This window comes from Leucopleurus acutus, assembly GCF_964270905.1.
Source record: "Leucopleurus acutus genome assembly, chromosome: 4".
Lineage (NCBI taxonomy): Eukaryota > Metazoa > Chordata > Mammalia > Artiodactyla > Delphinidae > Leucopleurus > Leucopleurus acutus.
This window is the reverse complement of record NC_139146.1, coordinates 84,001,148-84,028,153: the sequence shown is the minus strand read 5'-3', so window position 1 is coordinate 84,028,153 and position 27,006 is coordinate 84,001,148.

The window sequence follows — 27,006 nt, the reverse complement described above, 5'->3', positions numbered from 1 at the left end:
CAGCTGCCATGAACTCCAGTCTGTTTCCTCCACCAGCAAGAACACTGCTCTCTGAGCTTCACTATGCCATACTGTGTTTTCAAATGTGCCCCCATGCAAAAAGCCTGGATAAATGTAGAGGTCACCTCATCTGTTTCCCTTTTGCCAGAGACCACAGTCCTATGCTGTCCAGTGTTGCCCAATGCCAAAAAAAATAGATTTTGTCCAGTTTTATAGTTGTTTGCAGCAGTGGGTTACATTTAATGTCCAACATGATCAGAACCATAAATGTCAAATTAATGCTTTGGAAACATCTGGAAAAAAGTTATAAGTCCTCATTTATAGGTAAAAAGAGATAAAATTTTGAATATGAAAAGATTATCTTCATTGCAATAAGCATTTTCACATTCAAAATTTTGTTTCTTTTTATATAAATAAAGCCATCATCAGTTGTTAATTCAGTGAAATAAGGATAATTTTAAGAAACTTTCAAGCAATATCTCTAATGCAAATGCATTTTGTTACTATTTAGTTATATCCTTGTTACTTTAACTTGTAGTAATTTTGTGCTAATAGGTAATACACTATAAATGTCATATTGATCAACACTGTCACTGGTATTAATACACTTATAATTATGTTTTAACATTTTCTTATTGATACTTTGAGGGCCAGAGGGAAAATTTATATCAATTAAATATCTCTCACTATTTGGGTACAATCAAGGTTTTTTTGGTGTTAAATAATATTGACCTAAATTTTGTAGAGCGTATCTCCTTGCTTTGATTTTTCCCCTAATACTCATTTCAGGTAGATTCTGTTTAAAGATGAAGAACAAAGGAAAAGAAAAACTGTCATTTGATAAACATGATACTAAAGGTCTATTGTAAAGTTTCTTCTAATACAATTAAGCATTCATGTACCATTGTATACAAATAAAAAGCTGAAGTAAAAATCTGAGCACATTTGCAAAAAAAATGTTTTTAATTTAATTCTACATTCATTTCACTCCTTTTTTCAAATTGGATTTTTAATTGCAGAATTTAAGAAACAAAGCAATTATAGGATTTTAATTGTTGGAAGAGGTTTTATTGGCACATAGCTAGCATAGCATCACTGTTTTTATAAAGTTTAAGAATCAAGTCTCTATACCAAGCCTTGAGCAAGGATTTAATTGAGAAGTGCTTATAAGGAGAATGGAATACTTTGTAGAGTGCCCATATACTTACACACTTAAAGTAAGCACCATGAAGCTAAGCAATTATTTCCTCTTGCTTTTACTCCATGCATCTCACCATTGGTTTTCCAAGTAGATTATTTATAAATTCAGCTACTATTCATTGGACACTCATTTTATGGCAGACATACTAGGCAACAATAATGCAGAGGTGCTAGGTGCTGTCCTTGCCCCCAAAGAATTCAGTACAGTAGGGAAGGCAGACATCAATACTCTATTATAGAATGCTATAGTTACAGAAATAGATGAATAAAGAGAGGGCTGATGGAGCCCAGAAGAAGAAATCCATCCATATCTTGTATTTTAACTCAACAATTCTCATTGAATGCTCACTATATATCAGGCACTGCACTAGACATATTATAATAAAAAGAATATTGAATTTGGGTCTTACAACTAAGTTCTATATACAGCTCTACTACTTCCTAGATGAAAAATCATAGACAACTTCATCTTTGTGAGAATTCTTTTTTCATCTGTACTACAGGAATAATAATATCTAATTATAAGTTCATTCTGAAGATTGATTTAGATCCTAAATGGGTTAGAATCTATGAAAGCTGTAAAACCCTAGTGAAACATAAGATTACTATATTTTTTATTTTTTTATTATTTATTTATTTATTTATTTTGTGGTACGCGGGCCTCTCACTGTTGTGGCCTCTCCCGTTGCGGAGCACAGGCTCCGGACGCGCAGGCTCAGTGGCCATGGCTCACAGGCCTAGCCGCTCCGCGGCATGTGGGATCTTCCCAGACCGGGGCATGAACCAGTGTCCCCTGCATCGGCAGGCGGACTCTCAACCACTGCGCCACCAGGGAAGCCCTACTATAGTTTTTAATATAACCATTTACTCCATTTCACAGTCATACTACCTTTATTTTGGTTGTAAAATATACCATATTTAAAACTAGTACCTAAAACAAAACTGTACAGTTCAATAATTTACCAAAACACAAACACCCATGTAGGCTTCACCCAGGTGAGGAAATTGTCAGAAATTCAGAAAACCCCCTTATGCCTCTTCCTCCAATCACTACCTCATCCCTGTGAAGGTAGCCACTATTCTGATTTTAATTCTTTCCAAATTTTAAAAAAATTTTTACCAGCAGAATATGCATCCTTAAACACTATTTTTGCCTGACTTTTAACATGACATAAGTAGAATCACATTGTATATATACTTTTGTGTCTGGCATAATTTGTCCAAAGATATTTTGAAATTCAGTGATATTGTCGCATGTAGCTGAGAATTAGTTATTTTTATTGCAGTTTAGTATTCCATCCTATAACATAACTTATCCATTCAATAGTTGATGGACATTTAAATTCTTTCCAGATTTAAAAACCATGAGCTCACTCCAATTCTAATCCAGTTCCCAAGGTTTATTCTAGTTTTCTTCCCTTTCCATATTTTAACTCCCTTCTGACAGTGAAAAATCTTGCTCCAATTATCCTTAATAGCCTAACTATTAAGCAATTATACTCCAATAAAAAAATAACTTAACTAGTAAGATTACACGTCTCTATTATAACCAAACTATTACCACCAATGGTACTCCTATTGGAGTACTATCCGCCTATCCAAATACCTTCATCACCCCACTCGGATTCCAACACTCCACACTAGTGCAGCCACAAATGGAAACCTTCTTACACTCTTCAGGCTTCAGCACCCCAAGGCAGAGCACTCTCCATCCCAGGTGCTCCCCCTCTCCCTGCGTGGGCTCTTACATCCCACTCTAGGTCACAGAGTTCTCTCATCTGCAGCAGATTACTTGCCCTCACTTAAAGAATTTTAGAAAGAAAATTTCAAGAAGAAAAAGAAACAAGGAAAGGAAGAAAAGGAATATAGGCTATGCACTTCCAATATAGTCGAAAATGCAAAGCTTTTTAAACGTAGTTGTACCAATTTCCACTCCATCCAATGAGTCAGGTAATTTATCCATGTAATTTATTGTCCCAAATAAGATACTTTTGAAAATTAAAAAAGTAGCCCCTTTAAAAAGCATGCTGGGGAAATTAGCTATAGCCAAGATTTTATTAGACATATATGAGACATTCTTGTAACCCAGTGAATGGAAATTTCTAGTTCTGTACATCCTCAGAAGACTGAATATTGTGATTAATTTTAATGTTAACCCCTTAAGTTGTTGCAGTAGTGATACCTCATTGTAATTTTAGTTTGCATTCCTCTACATACTAAGCCACATACTAATGATTTTTAATAATTGAGTTATCTTCTTCAAGGAAAGCATAACCAAGTTTTATACATTTTTATAGTGGGTGGTCTTTTTATCATTGGTTATTTTTTCTTTTTTTTTTTTAAATCTTTACTTGAGTATAATTGCTTTACAATGGTGTGTTAGTGTCTGCTTAATAACAAAGTGAATCAGTTATACATATACATATGTTCCCATATCTCTTCTTTCTTGCGTCTCCTTCCCTCCGAACCTCCCTATCCCACCACTCTAGGTGGTCACAAAGCACCAAGCTGAACTCCCTGTGGTATGCAGCTGCTACCCACTAGCTATATATTTTATGTTGGGTAGTATATATATGTCCATGCCACTCTCTCACTTTGTCCCAGCTTACCCTTCCCCCACCCCATATCCTCAAGTCCATTCTCTGGTAGGTCTGCATCTTTATTCCCATCTTGCACCTAGGTTCATCATGACCTTTTTTTTTTTTTTGGTTCCATATATATGTGTTAGCATATGGTATTTGTTTTTCACTTTCTGACTTACTTCACTCTGTACAACACTCTCCAGGTCCATCCACCTCACTACAAATAACCCACTTTCATTCCTCTTTATGGCTGAGTAATATTCCATTGTATATATGTGCCACATCTTCTTTATCCATTCATCTGTTGATGGATGCTTAGGTTGCTTCCATGTCCTGGCTATTGTAAATAGATCTGCAATGAACATTTTGGTACATGACTCTTTTTGAATTATGGTTTTCTCAGGGTATATGCCCAGTAGTGGGATTGCTCTGTCATATGGTAGTTCTATTTGTAGTTTTTTAAGGAACCTCCATACTGTTCTCCATAGTAGCTGTTTCAATTTACATTCCCAACAACAGTGCAAGAGGGTTCCTTTTTCTCCACACCTGCTCCAGCATTTATTGTTTGTAGATTATTTAATGGTGGCCATTCTGACCAGTGTGAGATGATATCTCATTGTAGTTTTGATTTGCATTTCTCCAATGATTAATGATATTGAGCATTCCTTCATGTGTCTGTTGGCAATCTGTATATATTCTATGGAGAAATGTCTATTTAGATCTTCTGCCCATTTTTGGATTGGGTTGTTTGTTTTTTTGATATTGAGCTGCATGAGCTGCTTGTATATTTTGGAGATTAATCCTTTGTCAGTTGCTTCATTTGCAAATATTTTCTCCCAGTCTGAGGGTTGTCTTTTCATCTTGTTTATGGTTTCCTTTCCTGTGCAAAAGCTTTGAAGTTTCATTAGGTCCCATTTGTTTATTTCTGTTTTTATGTCCATTTCTATAGGACGTGGGTCAAAAAGGATCTTGCAGTAATTTATGTCATAGAGTGTTCTGCCTATGTTTTCGTCTAAGAGTTTGATGGTGTCTGGCCTTACATTTAGGTATTTAATCCATTTTGAGTTTATTTTTGTGTATGGTGTTAGGGAGTGTTCTAATTTCATTTTTTTACATGTAGGTGTCCAGTTTTCCCAGCACCACTTATTGAAGAGGCTGTATTTTCTCCACTGTATATTCTTTTTTTTTTTTTTTTTTTTTCGGTACGCGGGCCTCTCACTGCTGTGGCCTCTCCCGCTGCGGAGCACAGGCTCCGGACGCGCAGGCTGAGCGGCCATGGCTCACAGGCCCAGCCACTCAGCGGCATGTGGGATCTTCCCGGACCAGGGCATGAACCCATGTCCCCTGCATCGGCAGGCAGACTCTCAACCACTGCGCCACCAGGGAAGCCCTCCACTGTATATTCTTGCCTTGTTTTTCAAAGATAAGGTGACCATATGTACCTGGGTTTATCTCTGGAATTTCTATCCTGTTCCCTTGATCTATATTTCTGTTTGTGTGCCAGTACCATACTGTCTTGATTACTGCAGCTTTGTAGTATAGTCTGAAGTCAGGGAGCCTGATTCCTCCAGCTCCATTTTTCGTTCTCAAGATTGCTTTGGCTATTTGGGGTCTTTTGTGTTTCCATAGAAATTGTGAAATTTTTTGTTCTAGTTCTCTGAAAAATGCCAGTGGTACTTTGATAGGGATTGCATTGAATCTGTAGATTGCTTTGGGTAGTAGAGTCATTTTCACAATGTTGATTCTTCCAATCCAAGAACATGGTATATCTCTCCATCTATTTGTATCATCTTTAATTTCTTTCATCAGTGTCTTATAATTTTCTGCATACAGACCTTTTGTCTACTTAGGTAGATTTATTCCTAGGTGTTTTATTATTTTTGTTGCAATGGTAAATGTGAGTGTTTTCTTAATTTCAATTTCAGATTTTTCATCATTAGTGTATAGGAATACAAGAGATTTCTGTGCATTAATTTTGTATCCTGCTACTTTACCAAATTCATTGATTAGCTTTAGTAGTTTTCTGGTAGCAAATTTAGGATTCTTTGTGTATAGTATCATGTAATCTGCAAACAGTGACAGCTCTACTTGTTTTCCAATTTGGATTCCTTTTATTTCTTTTTCTTCTCTGATTGCTGTGGCTAAAATTTCCAAAACTATGTTGAATAATAGCAGTGAGAGTGGGCAACCTTGTCTCGTTCCTGATCTTAGTGGAAATGGGTTCAGTTTTTCACCATTGAGAACGATGTTGGCTGTGGGTTTGTCATATATGGCCTTTATTATGTTAAGGAAAGCTCCCTCTATGCCTGCTTTCTGGAGGGTTTTTATCATAAATGGGTGTTGAATTTTGTCAAAAGCTTTCTCTGCATCTATTGAGATGATCATATGGTTTTTCTCCTTCAATTTGTTAATATGGTGTATCATGTTGATTGATTTGCCTATTTTGAAGAATCCTTGCATTCCTGGGATAAACCCCACTTGATCATAGTGTATGATCATTTTAATGTGCTTTTGGATTCTGTTTGCTAGTATTTTGTTGAGGATTTTTGCATCTGTGTTCATCAGTGATATTGGCCTTTAGTTTTCTTTCTTTGTGACATCTTTCTCTAGTTTTGGTATCAGGGTGATGGTGGCCTCGTAGAATGAGTTTGGGAGTGTTCCTCCCTCTGCTATATTTTGGAAGAGTTTGAGAAGGATAGGTGTTAGCTCTTCTCTAAATGTTTGATAGAATTCGCCTGTGAAGCCATCTGGTCCTGGGCTTTTGTTTGTTGGAAGATTTTTAATCACAGTTTCAATTTCAGTGCTGGTGATTGGTCTGTTCATATTTTCTATTTCTTCCTGGTTCAGTCTCAGAAGGTTGTGTATTTCTAAGAATTTGTCCATCTCTTCCAGGTTGTCCATTTTATTAGCATATAGTTGCTTGTAGTAATCTATCATGATCTTTGGTATTTCTGCAGTGTCAGTTGTTACTTCTCCTTTTAAATTTCTATTTCTATTGATTTGAGTCTTCTCCCTAATTTTCTTGATAAGTTTGGCTAATGGTGTATCAATTTTGTTTATCTTCTCAAAGAACCAGCTTTTAGTTTTATTGATCTTTGCTATCGTTTCCTTCGTTTCTTTTTCATTTATTTCTGATCTCATCTTTATGATTTCTTTCCTTCTGCTAACTTTGGGTTTTTTTTTGTTTTTCTTTCTCTAATTGCTTTCGGTGTAAGGTTAGGTTATTTATTTCAGATGTTTCTTGTTTCTTAAGGTAGGATTGTATTGCTATAAACTTCCCTCTTAGAACTGCTTTTGCTGCATACCATAGGTTTTGGGTTATTGTGTTTTCATTGTTATTTGTTTCTATGTATTTTTTGATTTCCTCTTTGATTTCTTCAGTGATCTCTTGCTTACTAAGTAGTACATTATTTAGCCTCCATGTGTTTGTATTTCTTACAGATTTTTTTCCTGTAATTGATATCTAATCTCATATCGTTGTGGTTGGAAAAGATACTTGATAGGATTTCAATTTTCTTAAATTTACCAGGGCTTGATTTGTGACCCAAGATATGATCTATCCTGGAGAAAGTTCCATGAGCACTTGAGAAAAATGTGTATTCTGTTGTTTTTGGATGGAATATCCTATAAATATCAATTCAGTCCATCTTTTTTAATGTATCATTTAAAGCTTGTGTTTCCTTATTTATTTTCATTTTGGATGATCTGTCCATTGTTGAAAGTGGGGTGTTAAAGTCCCCTACCATGATTGTGTTACTGTCGATTTCTCTTTTATGGCTGTTAGTATTTGCCTTATGTATTGAGGTGCTCCAATGTTGGGTGCATAAATATTTTAAATTGTTATATCTTCTTCTTGGATTGATCCCTTGATCATTATGTAGTGTCCTTCTTTGTCTCTTGTAATAGTCTTTGTTTTAAAGTCTATTTTGTCTGATATGAGAATTGCTACTCCAGCTTTCTTTTGGTTTCCATTTGCATGAAATATCTTTTTCCATCCCCTTACTTTCAGTCTGTATGTGTCTCTAGGTCTGAAGTGGGTCTCTTGTAGACAGCAAATATATGGGTCTTGTTTTTGTATCCATTCAGCCAATCTGTGTCTTTTGGTGGGAGCATTTAGTCCATTTACATTTAAGGTAATTATCCATATGTATGTTCCTATTGCCATTTTCTTAATTGTTTTGGGTTCATTATTGTAGGTCTTTTCCTTCTCTTGTGTTTCCTGCCTAGAGAAGTTCCTTTAGCATTTGTTGTAAAGCTGGTTTCGTGGTGCTGAATTCTCTTCTCTTTTGCTTATCTGTAAAGCTTTTCATTTCTCTGTCAAATCTGAATGAGATCCTTGCTGGGTAGAGTAATCTTGGTTGTAGGTTTTTCTCCTTCACCATCACTTTAAATATGTCCTGCCACTCCCTTCTGGCTTGCAGATTTTCTGCTGAAAGATCAGCTGTTAACCTTATGAGGATTCCCTTGTGTGTTATTTGTTGCTTTTCCCTTGCTGTTTTTAATATTTGTTCTTTGTATTTAATTTTTGATAGTTTGATTAATATGTGTCTTGGCATGTTTCTCCTTGGATTTATCCTATATGGGACTCTCTGTGCTTCCTGGACTAGATTAACTATTTCCTTTCCCATATTAGGGAAGTTTTCAACTATAATCTCTTCAAATATTTTCTCAGTCCCCTTCTTTTCCTCTTCTTCTTCTGGGAGCCCTATAATTCGAATGTTGGTATGTTTAATGTTGTTCCAGAGTTGTCTGAGACTGTTCTCAATTCTTTTCATTCTCTTTTCTTTATTCTGCTCTGCAGTAGTTATTTCCTCTATTTTATCTTCCAGGTTACTTATCCATTCTTCTGCCTCAGTTATTCTGCTATTGGTCCCTTCTAGAGAATTTTTAATTTCATTTATTGTGTTGTTCATCACTGTTTGTTTGTTCTTTAGTTCTTCTAGTTCCTTTTTAAACGTTTCTTGTATTTTCTCCATTCTAGTTCCAAGATATTGATCATCTTTACTATTATTATTCTGAATTCTTTTTCAGGTAGACTGCCTATTTCCTCTTCATTTTTTAGATCTGGTGGATTTTTGCCTTGCTCCTTCCTCTGCTGTGTGTTTCTCTGTCTTCTCCTTTTGCTTAACTTACTGTGTTTGGGGTCTCCTTTTCATAGGCTGCAGGTTCGTAGTTCCCATTGTTTTTGGTGTCTGTCCCCAGTGGCTAAAATTGGTTCAGTGGGTTGTGTAGGCTTCCTGGTGGAGGGGACTAGTGCCTGTGTTCTGGTGGTTGAGGCTGGATCTTGTCTTTCTGGGAGGCAGGTCCACACTGGTGGTGTGTTTTGGGGTGTCTGTGGCCTTATTATAATTTTAGGCAGCCTCTTTGCTAATGGATGGGGTTGTGTTCCTGTCTTTCTGCTAATGCATGAGGTTGTGTTCCTGTCTTTCTACTTGTTTGGCATAGGGTGTCCAGCACTGTAGCTTGTGGAGCTGGGTCTTGGCGTTGAGAAGGAGATCTCTGGGAGATTTTTGCCATTTGATATTACATGGAGCTCGGAGGTCTCTCATGGACCAGTGTCCTGAACTTGGCTCTCCCACCTTAGTGGTACAGCCCTGATGCCTGGCTGGAGCACCAAGAGCTTGTCCTCCACATGGCTCAAAATAAAAGGGAGAAAAGAAAGAAAGAAAGAAGAAGATTAAATTAAATTAAAAAGTAAAATAAAATAAAGTTATTAAAATAAAAAATAATTAAGAAAAAATTTTCTAAAGTAAAAAAAAAAAAAAGGACAGAGAGAACCCTTGGACAAATGGTAAAAGCAAAGCTATACAGACAAAATCACACACAAAAGCATACACATACACACTCACAGAAAGAGAAAAAGGGAAAAAAATTATATATATATATCGTTGTTCCCAACGTCCACCGCCTCAATTTGGGATGATTCATTGTCTATTCAGGTATTCCACAGATGCAGAGTACATCAAGTTGATTGTGGAGATTTAACCCGCTGCTCCTGAGGCTGCTGGGAGAGATTTCCCTTTCTCTTCTTTGTTTGCACAGCTCCCGGGATTCAGCTTTGGATTTGGCCCCGCCTCTGAGTGTAGGTCGCCTGAACGTATCTGTTCTTCGCTCAGACAGGATGGGGTTAAAGGAGCCGCTGCTTCGGGGGCTCTGGCTCACTCAGGCCGGGGAGAGGGAGGGGCACGGAGTGCGGGGCGAGCCTGCGGCGGCAGAGGCTAGTGTGACGTTGCACCAGCCTGAGGCGCGCCGTGTGTTCTCCCGGGTAAGTTGTCCCTGGATCTCGGGACCCTGGCAGTGGCGGGCTGCACAGGCTCCCGGGAGGGGCGGTGTGGATAGTGACCTGTGCTTGCACACAGGCTTCTTGGTGGCTGCAGCAGCAGCCTTGGCGTTTCATGCCCGTCTCTGGGGTCCATGCTGGCTGGCGCCGGCTCTGGAGCTCCTTTAAGCGGACCTCTGAATCCCCTCTCCTCGCACACCAGGAAATAAAGAGGGAAGAAAAAGTCTCTTGCCTCTTCGGCAGCTCCAGACTTTTTCCCCGACTCTCTCCCGGCTAACTGTGGCGTACTAACCCCTTCAGGCTGTGTTGACGCCACCAGTCCTCTCCCTGAGATCCGACCGACCGAAGCCCGAGCCTCAGCTCCCAGCCCCGCCCGCCCCGGCGGGTGAGCAGACAAGCCTCTCTGGCTGGTGACTGCTGCTCGGCACCACTCCTCTGTGCGGGAACCTCTCCGCTTTGCCCTCCGCACCCCTGTTGCTGCGCTCTCCTCCGTGGCCCCAAAGCTTCCCCCCTCCACCACCCGCCATCTCCACCCGCGAAGGGGCTTCCTAGTGTGTGGAAACCTTTCCTCCTTCATGGCTCCCTCCCAGTGGTGCAGGTCCCGCCCCTATTCTTTGTCTTTTTTTTCTTTTTTTTTTACCCTACCCAGGTGCGTGGGGAGTTTCTTAACTTTTGGGAGGTCTGAGGTCTTCTGGCAGCATTCAGTAGGTGTTCTGTAGGAGTTGTTCCACATGTAGATGTATTTCTGATGTATTTGTGGGGAGGAAGGTGATCTCCACGTCTTCCTCCTCCGCCATCTTTCTTATCATTGGTTTTTAAGTGTTATTTCAAGATTCTGGATTATGGAGAAGAAAGAATCTCAAGGAGTGACACCCTGATAGAATCAGAAACCTTTTTCTTACACTATAATCCAAATATAGTGACTGGCCATGTCCTCTACATCTGCCTTTAAAAGGGGATTTCTTACTGAACTTTTACAAGATGAAAAAGTTCAGCTTGTTTAATTTAATAAGAACTTACTAAAAAAGACAACATATCTCCTCTGACCTCTGTTCCTTTTCTCAGATTTGTCCTTAAGGCAAGGTCAGTCTTATACAGGATTGTATTAATAGTTCAGCCACAAACGATTACTTCTATTAAAATGTTCAAATTTTTAATGCTGATTGCTAAATATCCATCTCCTGAGATCCTAGGCTTTCCACTCTCTGCTGCCTGAGTTACTTTGACATCCTCCCTGGGACTTCAAAATGCCGCATGATCCAGGAATAAAAAGGGTTAGTGCCAGGACAGAAGGGTTTCTATGATTCATTTCTAGGGTCCAGGTCTGGTTTAACAGCATGAGTATCCTCTGACTGGTCAGTGCCAGTGAAGCTGCAGACAGCTGGTTAAACATTTTAACTGCCAATACAGTTTTTATCTCAGCCTGTATTTCCTTAGCTAATTATTCTTTATCCTTCACCTTAGATATCCTCCGAGAATCCCTCTATGACCACTTCTCTAAAACAACAAAGTACACATTCCTGATTAGCTCTACAATATGCAAAATCAGCTAGTCCAAAAAGTTTGGTAACTACCAGATTTAACAAAAAGTTAAACGTTTATTTTTCTTTAATGTAAGCCTACTCTGACTTTTTAATATGCTAATGAGAGTTGTAAATATTCAAGCATTGATTTCAACAGGCAGTGTCTCCCCAACCTAGTTAACTAGTGATAGAACATGTATTAATGATTTACATGCTTAACATTAGAGGAACACTAGTATTTTGATGTAAAGAGCTTAGAGAATAAAGTATCACATATATCAGGCAAGTATTTGACCAATATATTTTCAGGGAAAAAAAAAGATGAAGAAGAAGGACAAAAATAAAAATCTATTCAATCAAGTGACAGTAATATTTTATATGATAAAGAGTTTCATAATGTCATAATGTTTGATGTGGATTAATGGTGTCAGTACAAAATAGTTATATAGGTATAAGGTACATGTAGCTTCTGCTATGTGATTTGAATATTAAAGCTGAAAAATGATTTCCTTGACTAGTGACAGCCTTAGTGTAATATAATCCACTATTATCCATCAGCTGTCACTCATTATGGGATTTTTATTTAATTTTAATATTATATTTTATAGACTTTTATTGTTCTTTGTTTACTTGGTGAATCCAGCAATTATTTACGGTAATAAACTGTAGGTTTAAAAAATAACTCATTGTAGAACATTTAGCTAATGAATGCTTGAAGGTTTGCTATATATTATTCTTGGAGCTGGGGTAGAGGATCTAGATTAGGGAAAGAATTTACAATACTTCAGAAATAATGTTAAAGTTAGCGAAGCATGCTGAGATTATGATTAATGTGCCAACACCTGGCTGAAATTATGTACAACACAAGTAAATAAAATGGTGAGGAAGCATAAATTATAATTTGGTAAGCATTTTTCCTTTTGAACAAAATGAAAGTTTAATATAATGAATGTCTGAAAAAAGATTTAGCAAGTAGTGTACTTTATATCTCTAACCTACACATATCTTCTACTGGTGTGTGTGTGTTTCTGTGTGTGTGTTCACGTGCTTGCATGCATGCAAATGTAATATGATATTAAAATCTGGACTTGGAGTGGGTCAGACAGAATAAAACAGAAGTATAGATGCTCCCTTTTCCAACACACAATGAAATAAAGATATTAAAATAAAATTTCATTTATGTACCAGCATCAAATAGACAAGAGAAAAATAAATGAACTGTTAAGGGAGGAAAATGTAGCTATAAGGGAAAGAAACAAAAGATTTTAGATCAGAACTACTTGGCCTCCTCGAGCCAAACAGCACTGAGAGGAGGAGAATGGAATTCATCCTAAGAATTCTTACCAATGCTTTTCTATCTCCGAGTTGATTGAGTTGGAGGTGGGTGAGTTATGAATACACTGCTGTGGCAAAAACATTAAGCATAGACAGTGCTGCATATTCATGGTACCCGGGAAGGTGCCGGAATGAATGGCTTCTGATTATGTCGTTTTTCAGTCATGTTTAGGAATTGGGAATGTGAGCAGAAACTCATGGGACTGAAATAAGCCCTGACTGAATGAAATAAACAGTGGTGTGTGTATATATATATATATATATATATATATATATATAATCTCTAGAAAGAAATAGCACAGAAAGGCAGGGCAGGCGGGGGTATAGCATTGCCTCACCTTAAAAACAGCTCTGTAGAAGATAATGTGTATATTTCTCTGGAATTTTCAGGAGCTACACACAAACCAAGCTCTTTCTTTCACCAACCCATGTGTTTTAGAGGTATATGGCATAGATCAAATAAATTTGTCTAGAAAACAATACTCTACCCAAATACTTTCATGCTAAAAAAGATTATTTGCTTCCATTTAATGATTCTTACTGTAAATATCTTTAAAAGTATGAGCTTATTTTAAAATCTATCTATCAGTCTGACTATTTGTTCTGCAACTACCCATCCATCTATCCATGCAGGCATGCAGGCATGGATATAGACATCATTCTCCATGTACAGATGCATAAAGAAATATCTGTAATGATATTCACCAAATTGTAACAATATATTTACCCCCAAAGATATATTTGAATTATCTATTGCTTTCTTTCATGACTTCTTTTGTAATTTTAGAATTTAATTATTACTCTAAGAAATAAAACAGAAAATAGAAAACTGCATTTTCAAACTTTTAAAAGAGAGTGGGGGAAACTTGAATGTTTCTTTTTATTCCAGCCTTATTGAGATGTAACTGACACATAATATAATATTTAGAGCAGTAAAAACAGTAGCAGCAAAAAAGTAAGAGTTTGAAAAGGGGATAAACAGAGAAATATGTTTTGCTGAACCACTTTTAATATTTTTAATCTTTGTATTTGTTGTTTTGTCTCTCTTTTATTTAATCTGAATTTTCTCATCTGTTCTTAGTCAAGCTTTATTTCTGATACAAAGGCAGAAATGAAGGATTTGTGTTAAGGTGTATATGGTGGTTGCACCCCTGCTGGTTTGTAAGATTCTGTGTGTTCATATGTATGTGTGTGAGTAAGTGTGCATGTGTGTGTGCTCGTGAAGAGAGGAGAAGGATAGAGAAGACAAAACAAATTAAGACATTGTCTCAAGGAATTTTTAAAACAGTGGAGTTTTACATTTAAAAATCACTATCTTTCAATACAATTATAGGACACAAGAAGGAAACCACCTGAGACACATGAATTAACACTGGGTTTAACTAAATTTTTTATTATTATTATTATTGTCTGTCATTCTGCACTCCCATCCATAGACCACAACAACTGACAACTAAGTTAATGCTGTTAGATTTTATAAGATCGTATTATTCCTATCTTTTTGCTACGATGAACTGTGTAGAAATTTACTTGTAGCATCATTCCCAAATTTCCCTTTGTCTTTAAAACTAGCCTCTAAATCAAAGTAAAATTTGGTATTACTAATCTTCCATATCAGCAGAAATTTCAGTTTCAATACATATGACTCTATAAAATGCCTGCAGCCCATCCTGACAACAAATATCTGAAATCTTTAGTTTTTTCAGTAATAACCTTCACATAGAGAACACCCAGTTCAGCATGCTAGATCAGCCTATATCAGCAAAGTCAAATCATTGCATTCTAATCCAAGCGTAGATTCTACTGATGTGCTATCATCATGTGCTGTGAAAAATTATTATTTACATTTTAAAGTTTAAAGGACAGTTTTTTAAAATTTCCAAATTGTCTGTCAAAGGACAGTAGATGAAATAAGATTATAATAATACTGAATAGGCTTAAGTTTTCTCATACGATTACATTCTATTTAAAAAACAAAAAGTGATTCAAAGTAATGTTGAAGACTTCAACTGTGCAACATCTACTTAACTCTTTCTTATTGTGTGGATTTACTTTAGACCTTCACATATTCCTTTAAGTGTGCATATCAAGATATTAACCCATGCTGCTTTGGCAAATCCCAATTCTGTGCTTTCTGAAGAAAAAACAATGTTTCCTGGGGTCTTAAATGCTGGTTGTAGTCAGTATTTTTCTTCAAATCTGTAGTGAGGAAAAATACAATTAATTGTTACTTGTCACTTTTGATGAACTCAACTGTCAAGAAATTTCCAATAAGCAGTGAAAAGTGCCAAAAAAATTGGTTTTGTGAAATTCTTTTGATGATTTGCTTTTCTTGAAACAATGTACTGTAACTCATCCAGCTGCTGAAAATTTGTCAATGCCACAGAGTGTGATTGTATCAACAAATAGAATTTAGTTCTAAAAGAGAAACAAAGCTCATCTCTAATAACATTATAAGTGTTAGAATTTAGGTCAAATGGTTTTGTAAAATTATATAGTTGCAATAGAGCTTATAAGAGCTCTAGTTCACTCATGTCTTTTTTCACACTGCTGCTTCTGAAATTTAATTATTTTCAATAACATAAATTTCTAGACCTCCACTCTCTTTCAAAGCTCCAAACTATGTATGGATCACTGACAAAAAAAAAAAAAAAAAAAGAAAGAAAAAGCAGAACAAAGTTAGAACTTTGAGCTGATTGCATTGTTTTGTTTTTTAGAAATAAGTCCGATTTCAAGCCAAAAGACAGATTAAAGAGAAGAATGTAAAGAGAGACCATATAAAATGTTTAATAAATTGCTTACAAGTTAAAAAATACATTATTTAAGGGTTTGTTTTTATAGCCCATGTGAATAAATCATATAAATGGATGTTATACTTCCAAATGCTGTTACTAAATAAAAGTTAAGAATAGAGGACATATATAGTAGGTTCTATTGGGAAAAAGATTTCTTATCTACCTTGGAAAATGGTATTAGGCAATCTCATTTTTCACTCCTTGCCAGTTGTTTTGTGTCCATGCTCTAAAGTGTACACAATTGTGAACTGATCTATAGAGATTTAATTATCTTGCATATGTTTGTGTATAGTTTGTATGTACTGGTATTATTTTGCATTATTAATAAATTAAGAAAACTATTCTGAAAACAATAACTTACGTACAACTGATAGAATCCATTGATTTTGTTGTCATTATTGTCAGTAAAGCCCAGGTGCTTGGGTATATTTTACCATTACATTTTTATCCTACACTGTAAATAGCAATACATGACAAATAAAAATTATATTAAATTAATGTGGACTTGATAGCAGTAATTGCAGCTTCAAAGATTTTCTGAATGGACTGTCATGTCTTTCATAAAATTGAGATTATTTTTATTATTGTCATTTCAGAAAAACTTATTTAACATTACAATAAATATATATTTTATATTTAATGATTGTCATAGAACTGGCCTTTTCAAACTAATGTATAGCACCTTCAAGAAGAGAGTTAACTGAAGGTGCATGACAGAGTAGTATATCTACTCTCAGAATAAATACAGTGTTCCTTTTAGAGTGTCAAGTTTAGTCAGTGGCAATTTTGAAATATTTTTATATTAAAACTACATTGATGTGGCATCTGTTTGGAAATATTTTCATGCTTTATATGTTAAACCTTATAATTTCAAAAAAAGTGTTATGTTCACTAACGATGTTTAGAACATGCCTTCAAGACAACTGGAAGTAAGCATTCCTTCTCTCCTATCATAACAACTACTTTGATGAAAGTATTTGAGAAGCACTGTAGTATTATAATCCCAGAGTCCCCGTAGTCTTAGGAGTTATAGTAAAATTTTCTCCCAACCTTGATCATCAGAAAAACCTCACATAGTATAGGAATATTAAAAGTAGACATTGGCAGAACTTTCAAGGAAGATAGCAGCATTTCTCCTAATTCCTACATTTTTGTGAAAATAGATGTTATAAAATTAGGATAAAACTGCATCTGTGGGGCTTCCCTGGTGGTGCAGTGGTTAAGAATCTGCCTGCCAGTGCAGAGGACATGGGTTCGAGTCCTGGTCCGGGAAGATCCCACATGCCGCGGAGCAACTAAGCCCTTGAGCCACAACTACTGAAGCCCGCGTGCCTAAAGCCCGTGCTCCGCAACAAGAGAAGCCACTGCAGTGAGAGGCCTGCACACCGCAACGAAGAGTAGCCCCCTCTCAGCGCAACTAGAGAAAGCGCCCACAGAGCAACGAAGACCCAATGCAGCCAAAAATAAGTAAAATAAAACAAATAAATAAGTTTTTTTAAAAAACCTGCGTCAGTGATGTAAACCAGGAAAATCTTTTATATATACTGTATTAAAAACAGTACTGAAAGAAATGTAAAAGTGAGAACATTTTACTTCTCATCTTATGAACTAGAACATAGTAGAAGAGAAGAATGAAAAGCAGGGATACCCATAACTCAGAGAGAAGGGGGCTGAGTCACAGCTTAGTGAGGCTGCCCCATGGCTGGAAAATCCCACCAGGAGGAAGCACAGACATTACTGGGTCATGAAACCTGTGCAAATGGCCATGCCAGGCAAGAGAAGATCCTCTTTTTGCATAGAGGTGAAATTTTATTGTCACTGTCTGAAAATCTACCATCTTCCACACTCTATTTTAGCCATTCTGGAATGGAAACTATGGTTTATCTCAATGCCAAGCACACTGTTGGGAAAAGTGCTGAGGATTTCAGCTCAGGGTAAGTGCACTATGGCTGATTAGCAATGTGGCCATTGGAACAATGGTGGGAAATGACACCAAGTGATCCATGTAAATATTCTATGACTTTGACGTAAATTATTGGACTTCTAAATGGACTATCGCAATTTAAAATAATTTTTTCCTTCTTTTTTTCTTCTAATCTTTGCCTTATTGCCATATTTTGTTGGGTATTTTGTTTTCCCTTTTAGATCCTTTTAGTATTTTGTAAGTTTTTGTTACAATTTTTTATGTTCACTAATTTGTATTGAGCTGTGGAACTCTTAATTATTACTGGTTTACTTGGCACTCAATAGGGAGAAATAATTTGAGAATACGGATCTTCTATTTTGGAAAAATTGTCAGCAGTTTTCAATTTGAATCTTGCTTCTTCTCCATTCCCCCTATTCTTTCTTTCTGGGAAACTTACTCAGTTTTTTTTTAGCTTCTCATTCTATCCTTTATGCCTCAACTTCTTTCACATTCTTTTTTATCTGTCTGTGTTGGACCAGCAGTTTCCTTCTGTTTTGTTGTGTACTATTTCAATCCTCTACTCGACCATAGACATAGAAGCATCTAAAAGAACTGCTGAAAATGTGTATTTCAATAGCAATCTATTTTTATTTCAATCACTTTAAACAATTGAAGATATTGTTAAAAAATATGTATCTTGAGAATAAGATTCTGTCCCTTAATTCACCCCTGATTGCCTTACATAGAGTACACTGAAACGACTACATGCTCATGATGGAACAGTTACATGCACACACATATACACACTAAGTGTGTACACACTAAGTGTGAGTAATCTGAACATACAAACTACTTTAAGCAGATAAGTTATAATCACATAACAATTTCAGAATTCAGGTTATCACATCTCTAATGTGAGAAATTACCATTATCCCCATCCAGTCCCCTGCTTCTCTGTCTTGCTGGGTAGGCTGTGTAAATGAGCAGCATATTCTTAAGGAAATTAGTTCTTTCTGACCATTTGTTCAAAAACAATGCCTGCTTTGATTTTCTTTCTCTCTCTCTTTCATCCTCTCTACTTTCCCTCTTTTTTTTCTAACGTAAAAAAGTATTGAATAGGCTTAAGACAGAAAAAATATAATGTGTGTGTGGGGTGGGGGGGAAAAATTTGAGTATATTTAGAAGATGAGATGATGTGAACCAGTGGTTCAGAGTCTTTATTTAATCAGGCCACCAGTCTGTCTGACACAATATATTGACTTTTTTTATCTTTACTTTTTAATAAAATTAACTGGCAGCTTTTAAAAACTAAAAGAGTTCAAATGTGAACATATTGAATAAGTATCAAATTTAGATGAGTATCTTGATTTCCAGTTTTTATCAATGTATGCTTCATGTTGCAAATTCATTTATTCACATTATCTACCTGGCATCTGTGTCATTCACCTCTGCAGCCCCTCACAGGAATTTCTTGGGGCCTGTCCCAGGGTGTCTTTTCTTCTTCCTCTAAGTTTTCTCCTTAAACTGTCACATCTACTCCCATGATTTTCCATTCCTACACAAATTGAAATCGTCTTCTCCCGCCTGATATATTAGTTAAGATAGGCTAAATTATCAAACAATATCCAAAGCTCAGTGGCTTGACACAGCAAAGATTTCTTTCTTGCTCATTTAAAGTAGGCTCTGGCTTTAGATACTCTGCCAGACAACTGCCCCATGCCACAAATTACTGATTGAAAATGCTTCAGTCTCATGGCTGCACCATCTTAATAATTGGATTTTGTGATGCTTTATTTTATGTGTCAACTTGACTGGGCTAAGTGACGCCCAGATAGCTGGTAGAACATTCCTGGGTATGTCTGTGAATAGGTAGACTTGGTAAAGAAGATCTCCTTTATCAATATGGGTAGACATCATCCAATCCTTTGAGAACCCAAATAGAACAAAAAGGCAAGGGAAGTACAAATTTGCTCTCTCTGCTTGAGATAGGACATCCATCTTCTCTTGCCCTTGAGCATCAGAGCTTCTAGTTCTCAGGCCTTTGGGACTTGGGACTTAACATCATTGGCTTTTCTGTTTTTCATACCTTCAGGATTGGATTAAATCTATACTCCCATTTTTCCTGGGCCTCCACTTTGCAGAAAGCAGATCACAGGACTTCTCAGCCTCCCCAACTAGGTGAGTCAATCCCTCATAATAAATTTCTTTCTATATACTCTCTATATGTCCTATTTGTTCTGTTACTCTAGAGAACTCTAATACAGTCTTCTTCAATCACTATGGTAAGAAAAGATTGCTAGAGAATTTCAAACTAGAAATCAAATGCATCTGCCTAGAAGGGATATATGCACCTATATATGGTCCAGAAATAGTCAACTGCAAGAGTTTGAGAATTACAAGTCTTCCATGTATGGGTACAAAAGAGGGAAAACACGGGGAAAAAATGATGCCTAGGGCTTCCCTGGTGGTGCAGTGGTTGAGAATCCACCTGCCAATGCAGGGTACATGGGTTCGATCCCTGGTCCAGGAAGATCCCACATGCCGCGGAGCAGCTAAGCCTATGCGCCACACTACTGAGCCTGCACTCTAGAGCCTGTGAGCCACAACTACTGAGCTTGCGTGCTGCAATTACTGAAGCCCATGCACCTAGAGCCTGTGTTCTGCAACAAGAGAAGTCACCACAATGAGAAGCCTGCTTGCTGCAGCGAAGAGTAGCCCCCGCTCCCTGCAGCTAGAGAAAGCCCACGTGCAGCAACGAAGACCCAACGCAGCCAAAAATAAATAAATAAAAATAAATTTGAAAAAAAAAATGATGCCTACGCACCTGGAAAACTGCATCACCATATTCCTGGTCTCCTTGTAGCCTCCCTTCCCCCTTCTATGATCTATTCTCCTCACAGGAACCAGAATAATACTTGAAAAAAAAGTTTTATTTCATAATCCCCAGCTTAAAAATTCTTCAATGACCTCTCATTGCTCTTTGGATAAATTCCAGTGCTTTAAAATGGATTATAAACCCTGCATGATTGCTCTCATTTTACAACACTCTTCCCATTGAATGCTATTTCCCAGCTTCTCTGGCCTTCATTTAATTTCTAAAATATAGCAAGTTTATTCCCACCTGAGAATTGCTGTTCTTTCTATTGGTATAATTTTTACCTAATACCATACTTAACTGAGCATGTTAGAAATTTGCTTTTATTATTCCCTTATTTTTTAAAATGTTTCAGTGAACATTATTTGTATATAGTAATTTCTACATTTCTGCAAATTTCTTAAGTTCAAATTACAAATTCTACATAATTTTAAGGTTCCTCATTTCTACATTTTAATTACTTTTAATAAGGACTCTAAAATGTGTATGCCTACCTGTAGTATACATTGCTATTAAATTAATTAATTCATTCATTTTTCCTCTCGGGCAGTGATATTTACTGCACACACATATGTACCTCTGTGAAAAAAAAAAGTGGAGTTATCATTGAAAATAGTAAGAAGTTCCCTAATATAGGAAATTTTAAAATGCCTATTGGTGTTTATAATTGCTCTGTTTTATTCTTTGTGAATCTAAATATTTCTTTAAATACTTGGCAGCCAGTTGTTTTCATATGTTTTGTTACTTCTATACTGACACTTTGAATTTTTCATTGATTGTTGAAATAAAATAAGGACTGGAATTAACTGTTGCATTTATCAAAGTGGAGGCTGTTCATGTCCTTAATAACAGTGATTTTGGTAGGATACTAGCAATAAAAACTTGATGGAAATTATCCCCCCAAAATCTGTAAAAGAATAATAATTACAGAAAAATAGAGATTTCTATTGCAAGATCTTTTGCTCTAAAGAGAAACAGATAAATAAATAGGATAGTATGTGGAGGAGAGGAGAGTCAACTCTCTCCTTTCTGTCTGTCTGTCTGTCTGTCTGTCTGTCTGTCTCTCTCCCTCTCTCTCTCTCTATATATATATATACACATACAAAGACATATATACATACTGTGTCTTTTAAGTGATTTACTATATGAAGTGAACTTCAAATACATAGTAAATTTGCAAGTTACGTGCATTTGGGCATATTTGAGTTGCAATTTGCCTTTGCCTTGTTACCGGGAAATAATTAGACTGATGAGACAGAGGAGGTAGATAAAGGAAATGAACACAAATGTTAAGTTTGAGCCACTGTTTTTATGGTGGCTCTGAGAATTGTGCGTTCAAACAGTTTCTCTGAGATACATTTCTTAACTAAGTGAGCTCTAATTCATACAGCTAATTTATTATATAATATAAAAATAGAAATGTTATACATGGGTCTATTCGTTTGTCAATGGACATTTAGGTTGTTTCCATGTTTTGGCTATTATGAATAGTGCTGCTATGAACATAAGGGTGCATGTGTCTTTTTGGATTATAGTTTTATAGGGATATATGCCCAAGAGTGGGATTCCTGGATCATATGGCAACTTTATTTTTAGTTTTTTGAGAAACCTCCATACTGTTTTCCATAATGACAAAAACTTTTGAACAAGGGAATAGGAAGTAAGGATGAATATTGGTGCTGGTTTTCCCATATCACAAATAATGCATTTGTTCTTTTGTCTTCAGTTTTAATGTGTGTTAATGCCTTCAATAGTGGTGAAATGTTGCTCATTGGTATTTAGTGGTAGACAAGATAATCAGAATTAATTTTAAAAGTTTAAGAAAAATCTGGTTCATTCATTTCAAATATGTCAGTGATTCAAACTTTCCATAGCTAGGGAAAATAGTTGAACCATAAAGTTGTAGGGAGTTAAAATAGTATAGAATTCTATTTCTTATAATACCAAAATTGTTATATATACCTTGAGACACATATAGAAATGCTATCAAATTAAAACAAGATTTTAGCAAGAGGCCAAAACGTACGACTAGATTGATGCAATGGAATCAAACAAATACTCCTCAGCTGAACTGGCTCCTAGTGTTTGAAATGTGAGAGGATATGATCAATAAAAAAAGGATCTTCAGATGATATAGGAGCAAACAAATAAGTAACAAGAAATGTCAGATAAAATAGCAACAACCCCAACATACACGTACAACTCAGCATTAACTCATCTTGAAAGGGCAATTCAAGTTCCAGAAATTGGGCATCCTATAAAAGGGTAGTAAGGTCCCATTTTACAATATGGATAAAGGCAAAATACTTTCTCAATGCTTTTGGAGAATAACTCATAAATGGAAGGTGTAGTGGTTCAGGTTGAGGATAGCTGTTCAACAGAAAAAAAGTTTAAGTAGAAAAATTAATAAGTATCAGAGCCCATAGAAATACCTCACTCCTCCATTCCTAATATCACAAATGATGCACAAGACTGGACCAGCGGCAAAACAATTTGTGGAGCCTAAAGGCTTTATGTTGTGTGGCAATATCTGGAAGTCTTGAGTCTAAGGAGAAGATAAAATGACCCTAACTATGGTGAGAGTAATAAATTAAAATATGGGTCTAGATAAAGCTTAATACATCTTTTAGAGGAGGTTGGTAATAATATTTATCTTAAATGATGAGAAGAGATTACAACTTCCTCAGCTATATAGCCATATAGCCCATGCTTCATTATGCAAGTTGTTACTTGCATACTTGAGATGCATCTGAGATACTTGAGATGCATCTGAAAAGAGAAAATAGATTCAAAACTTCTAAAATGGAAAATGTTTTTCAATGAAATATAGATTCTCATTCAATTGAATGAGTTTAATTTAATGACAGAGTCCTTACTCTCAAGGAATTCATAGACTAGTGGAGAAAACAGTCTAACAGACAATAATTCTAAGGCTTAAATAACTCTTTTATAAATTTTAAATTAGAAGATAGAAAAACAGCTGTCTTCATATTATATATTTAAATGCTCTACATATCAGAGGCCAATAAACTATAGCTCACAAGCCAAATCCAGCCCTCCACCTGTTTTTGCAAATACAGTTTTATTGGAACACAACCATGCTGGACCATTTACATTTTGTCTATGACTGCTCTTGTGCTTCAGTGACAAAATTTAGTAGTTGTAACAGAGACCCAATAACCTGCAAAGCCTAAAAATATTTACTATTTTGCCCTTCACAGAAAAATTTTGCCAACTTATGATGTATAATAAAACCTAGGATAAATAATAATTAAAGTGCAAAACAAGAAGATTTAACACTCTTCTCACTGTTTTTCAAGAAAGTCCCTCATTGCCAGTGAGAAAGAGACAAATTGGTCTTAGGAAATTTTATAAGGGATCAAGATGATCAAATTATATATAGCTTTTATTTTGAATCAACAAAAGCCCTCAGAAGGTATTTAGAATGTAATACAGAAAACCTAGTTTTCTACAAATAGAATGAAAAAAATGATTAGTTCAATATATCATTACTCTATTAGAAGTAGTTCTTATTAGACAAGAATTTTGTTAGTTAGTTTTGAGTGTGCTTCTGCAAAGACTATATATCTCACAGGCAAGTAGAAAAATTAGGAACAAAGTGAATAGAAGGTAATTACTAATTGTCTGAAATCACCATTTTCAACGAGGTGATGATTCTTAAGACAACACATGTCCTTTTTATGTATGAGTATTTATTCAAGGGAGTTTTCTATAATTAAGTGATTTTTCAAACTGAAAAAGAAAATAAGCAAAAGGTATTTGAGACTGTCATTCACCATATCACCTCTAAGGAGTTCAATAGGGATCAGAGTGATTCATTCTACGATGAATAATTAAATGAATGAATCTCTATTGTCAGTGACATATGAGGTCATCCCCAATGAGGTAGGGAACGCTTAGTAGAAAATTATTACAGACAAGTACTTGGGAAGTGTCGAGTTTGTGCTCAGATCAGCAACTCTCCATAATAATCACATTGAAAATACTGTTTCTTCAGGTGTCTATTTCTTTTAACTGCTATATTTATAAATTCACCCAGTTAGATAATATTAATTAAGTACTTAGTAAAGAAGTTGACACTGTATCACACAGGGCAAAATCAAGAACAAAAAGGAGAGAATTTAATAAAACGGTCGGTTCCTCTTAATCCAACTTTGTTTGCATTTAGTTATACTTCTGTTGGAAGAAGTCATTGAGGGGATGTGACAACTGTTTGACCCATGAGCTGGATTGAGGCAATCAGAGGCTCCTTATCCAGTCCAGTGTCCTTGGAATGTCCGTTCTGCCTACCATTTTCATACTGGGAACCACTTCAAGGATGCAGCTTTGAGAGAGTAATATGTTACTGAGACCATCTGGACTGTATAAATAACTAAATCCCATTAAGGCCTTTATATAAACTCTTAAAATTCTGGTGGATGGGTGCAGAGATCTACTCATCTTGCAGCTGCCCAAGACAAGCCTCCTATGTGAGTACTCTGCTTATTAAACCTGAAACCTGGGCTTCCCTGGTGATGCAGTGATTGAGAGTCCGCCTGCTGATACAGGGGACACGGCTTCGTGCCCCGGTCCAGGAAGATCCCACATGCCGCGGAGCGGCTGGGCCCGTGAGCCATGGCCGCTGAGCCTGCGCGTCCGGAACCTGTGCTCCGCAACGGGAGAGGCCACAATAGTGAGAAGTCCGCGTACCAAAAAAAAAAAAAAAAAACCTGCCACCTGCCAATCTGGAGAGATCTGCTTCTTTCTTCATTGCTCCTTGCCCTCCCTTTATGGGGGCCAATTTTGGATTTCACCTAAACTCCCAAGGTTTCAAACAGCAGTTGGTGAGCCAGTCAAGAGATTAAAGAAATGGAAAAGAGGCATCTTTGGGGGAAATCTCAGGTTGGCAATCCCTATGTAGGGAGAAGTGGCCCATATGTCAGATGCTTGTGTCCTGATGCATGACAACAGGCGGTTTAATGCATTTGCTTGAGAAACTGCACATAGTGTACTCCAGCAAAAAAGAAAAACAAATGGCTGGCACAGGGAGCTGGCCTCTACTGTGGACAGTTCAGCTGGCCACTGAATTGCCCAACTAGAGGCTGAAGCTGGTGTTAGAAAGTTAGAAGAAGAGCTGAGGTTAGAGAAGGATGTTAGGGTGTCCACTACTCTGTTGGCACACAAGCTGCAAGAACAGGGTGATAAGTTGGAAACCTTAGCATGCATGCCTTTTTGCAAAACTAAGAGAGTGCAAACCACTGTGGATTAAAATCCAAGTGCTTGTGACAAAGACTGATTGGAACGCTAAGAGGTAGAATCCCTGGTAAAGTGAAGAGAAAGAAGATGTTGTGATTGACAGTGAAACAGATGAAACGTCTGGTGCCATCCAACCCCTAATACAAGCAAAAATGCATCAACAACAACCCCAGCCCCCAACTCAAGAAATGTTCATAATGAGAGAATATATGCCTGCTGAGCTTATTGATATAGCTGCCAAGTTCCAACAAAAGGCCAGGGAAAGTATCCAGGCATGGTATGTTCAGCTATGGGATACAGGAAACAATGGCATTTCTCTGACTGGGCAGGAGGCAGGGAAAATCAGCAACATCACCACATATCCTGCCCTCCAGTAGCTCCCACATGGTGCTCCAGTGGTTCAAGAAACTCATTTCCTTATTGATTGCATTACTCTATCCTACAGGGAGGCTTGGCTTAATGATAGGGATCTTCTTGGACATATGGGACCCTGGAAATCTATAGAGGAAGTACAACAAATTCTTAGGAAGTTGGGAATGAGATCGGTCATCTACACCCATCTTTGAAGGCCCTGATAGAGCCACATTCACTCGCAGGAATGAAAGCCAAGATACCACAGACCACCCCCAGTACTTAATGTGGGAAACTGATATCCATGCTGAATCAAGTCATGGGACAAAACGTTTATAATGTTGGGTAGTCCATTGTGGATCTAGGGAAAAGTGACAAATCCCAGGAACAGGTACAGGCTGTGAGAAAGACCTGAGACAGAGAGGAAGCTCAAGAAGCCAAAGCCTATCCCAGCTTATTTGTTTGTGTTCTCCTGGGTTTTCCATATCTGCTTCTGCTTGCTTTGACACCAAACTACCTAATTTTGATGTCTTACATATTAAAACTTCTTTCTTCAGATTTCAAAATCACAGTTATGAATTAATTATGTTATTTCATGTACCACAATAGAAAACAAACCTTAGAAACATCCTTTTATTCACATAATTTCAAACATGGTTACGATTAACATAGTAAATAATGTTGCTTTATATTGTCATAGCCTGAAGACTCATTTTTTAATAGTTATCATACTGCAACTTCAATATTCAATATTTTTCAATATTCAATATTTTACTATGATGTGGGAGCATCTATTAATTTTTTTCTTATGTAGGCTGATTAGCATAAAGGAGAAAGGAAATTTATTTCAGAGATGGTTCGTTATAGACTACATTTTATTCATGTGAGCTAGCTCTCTTAAAT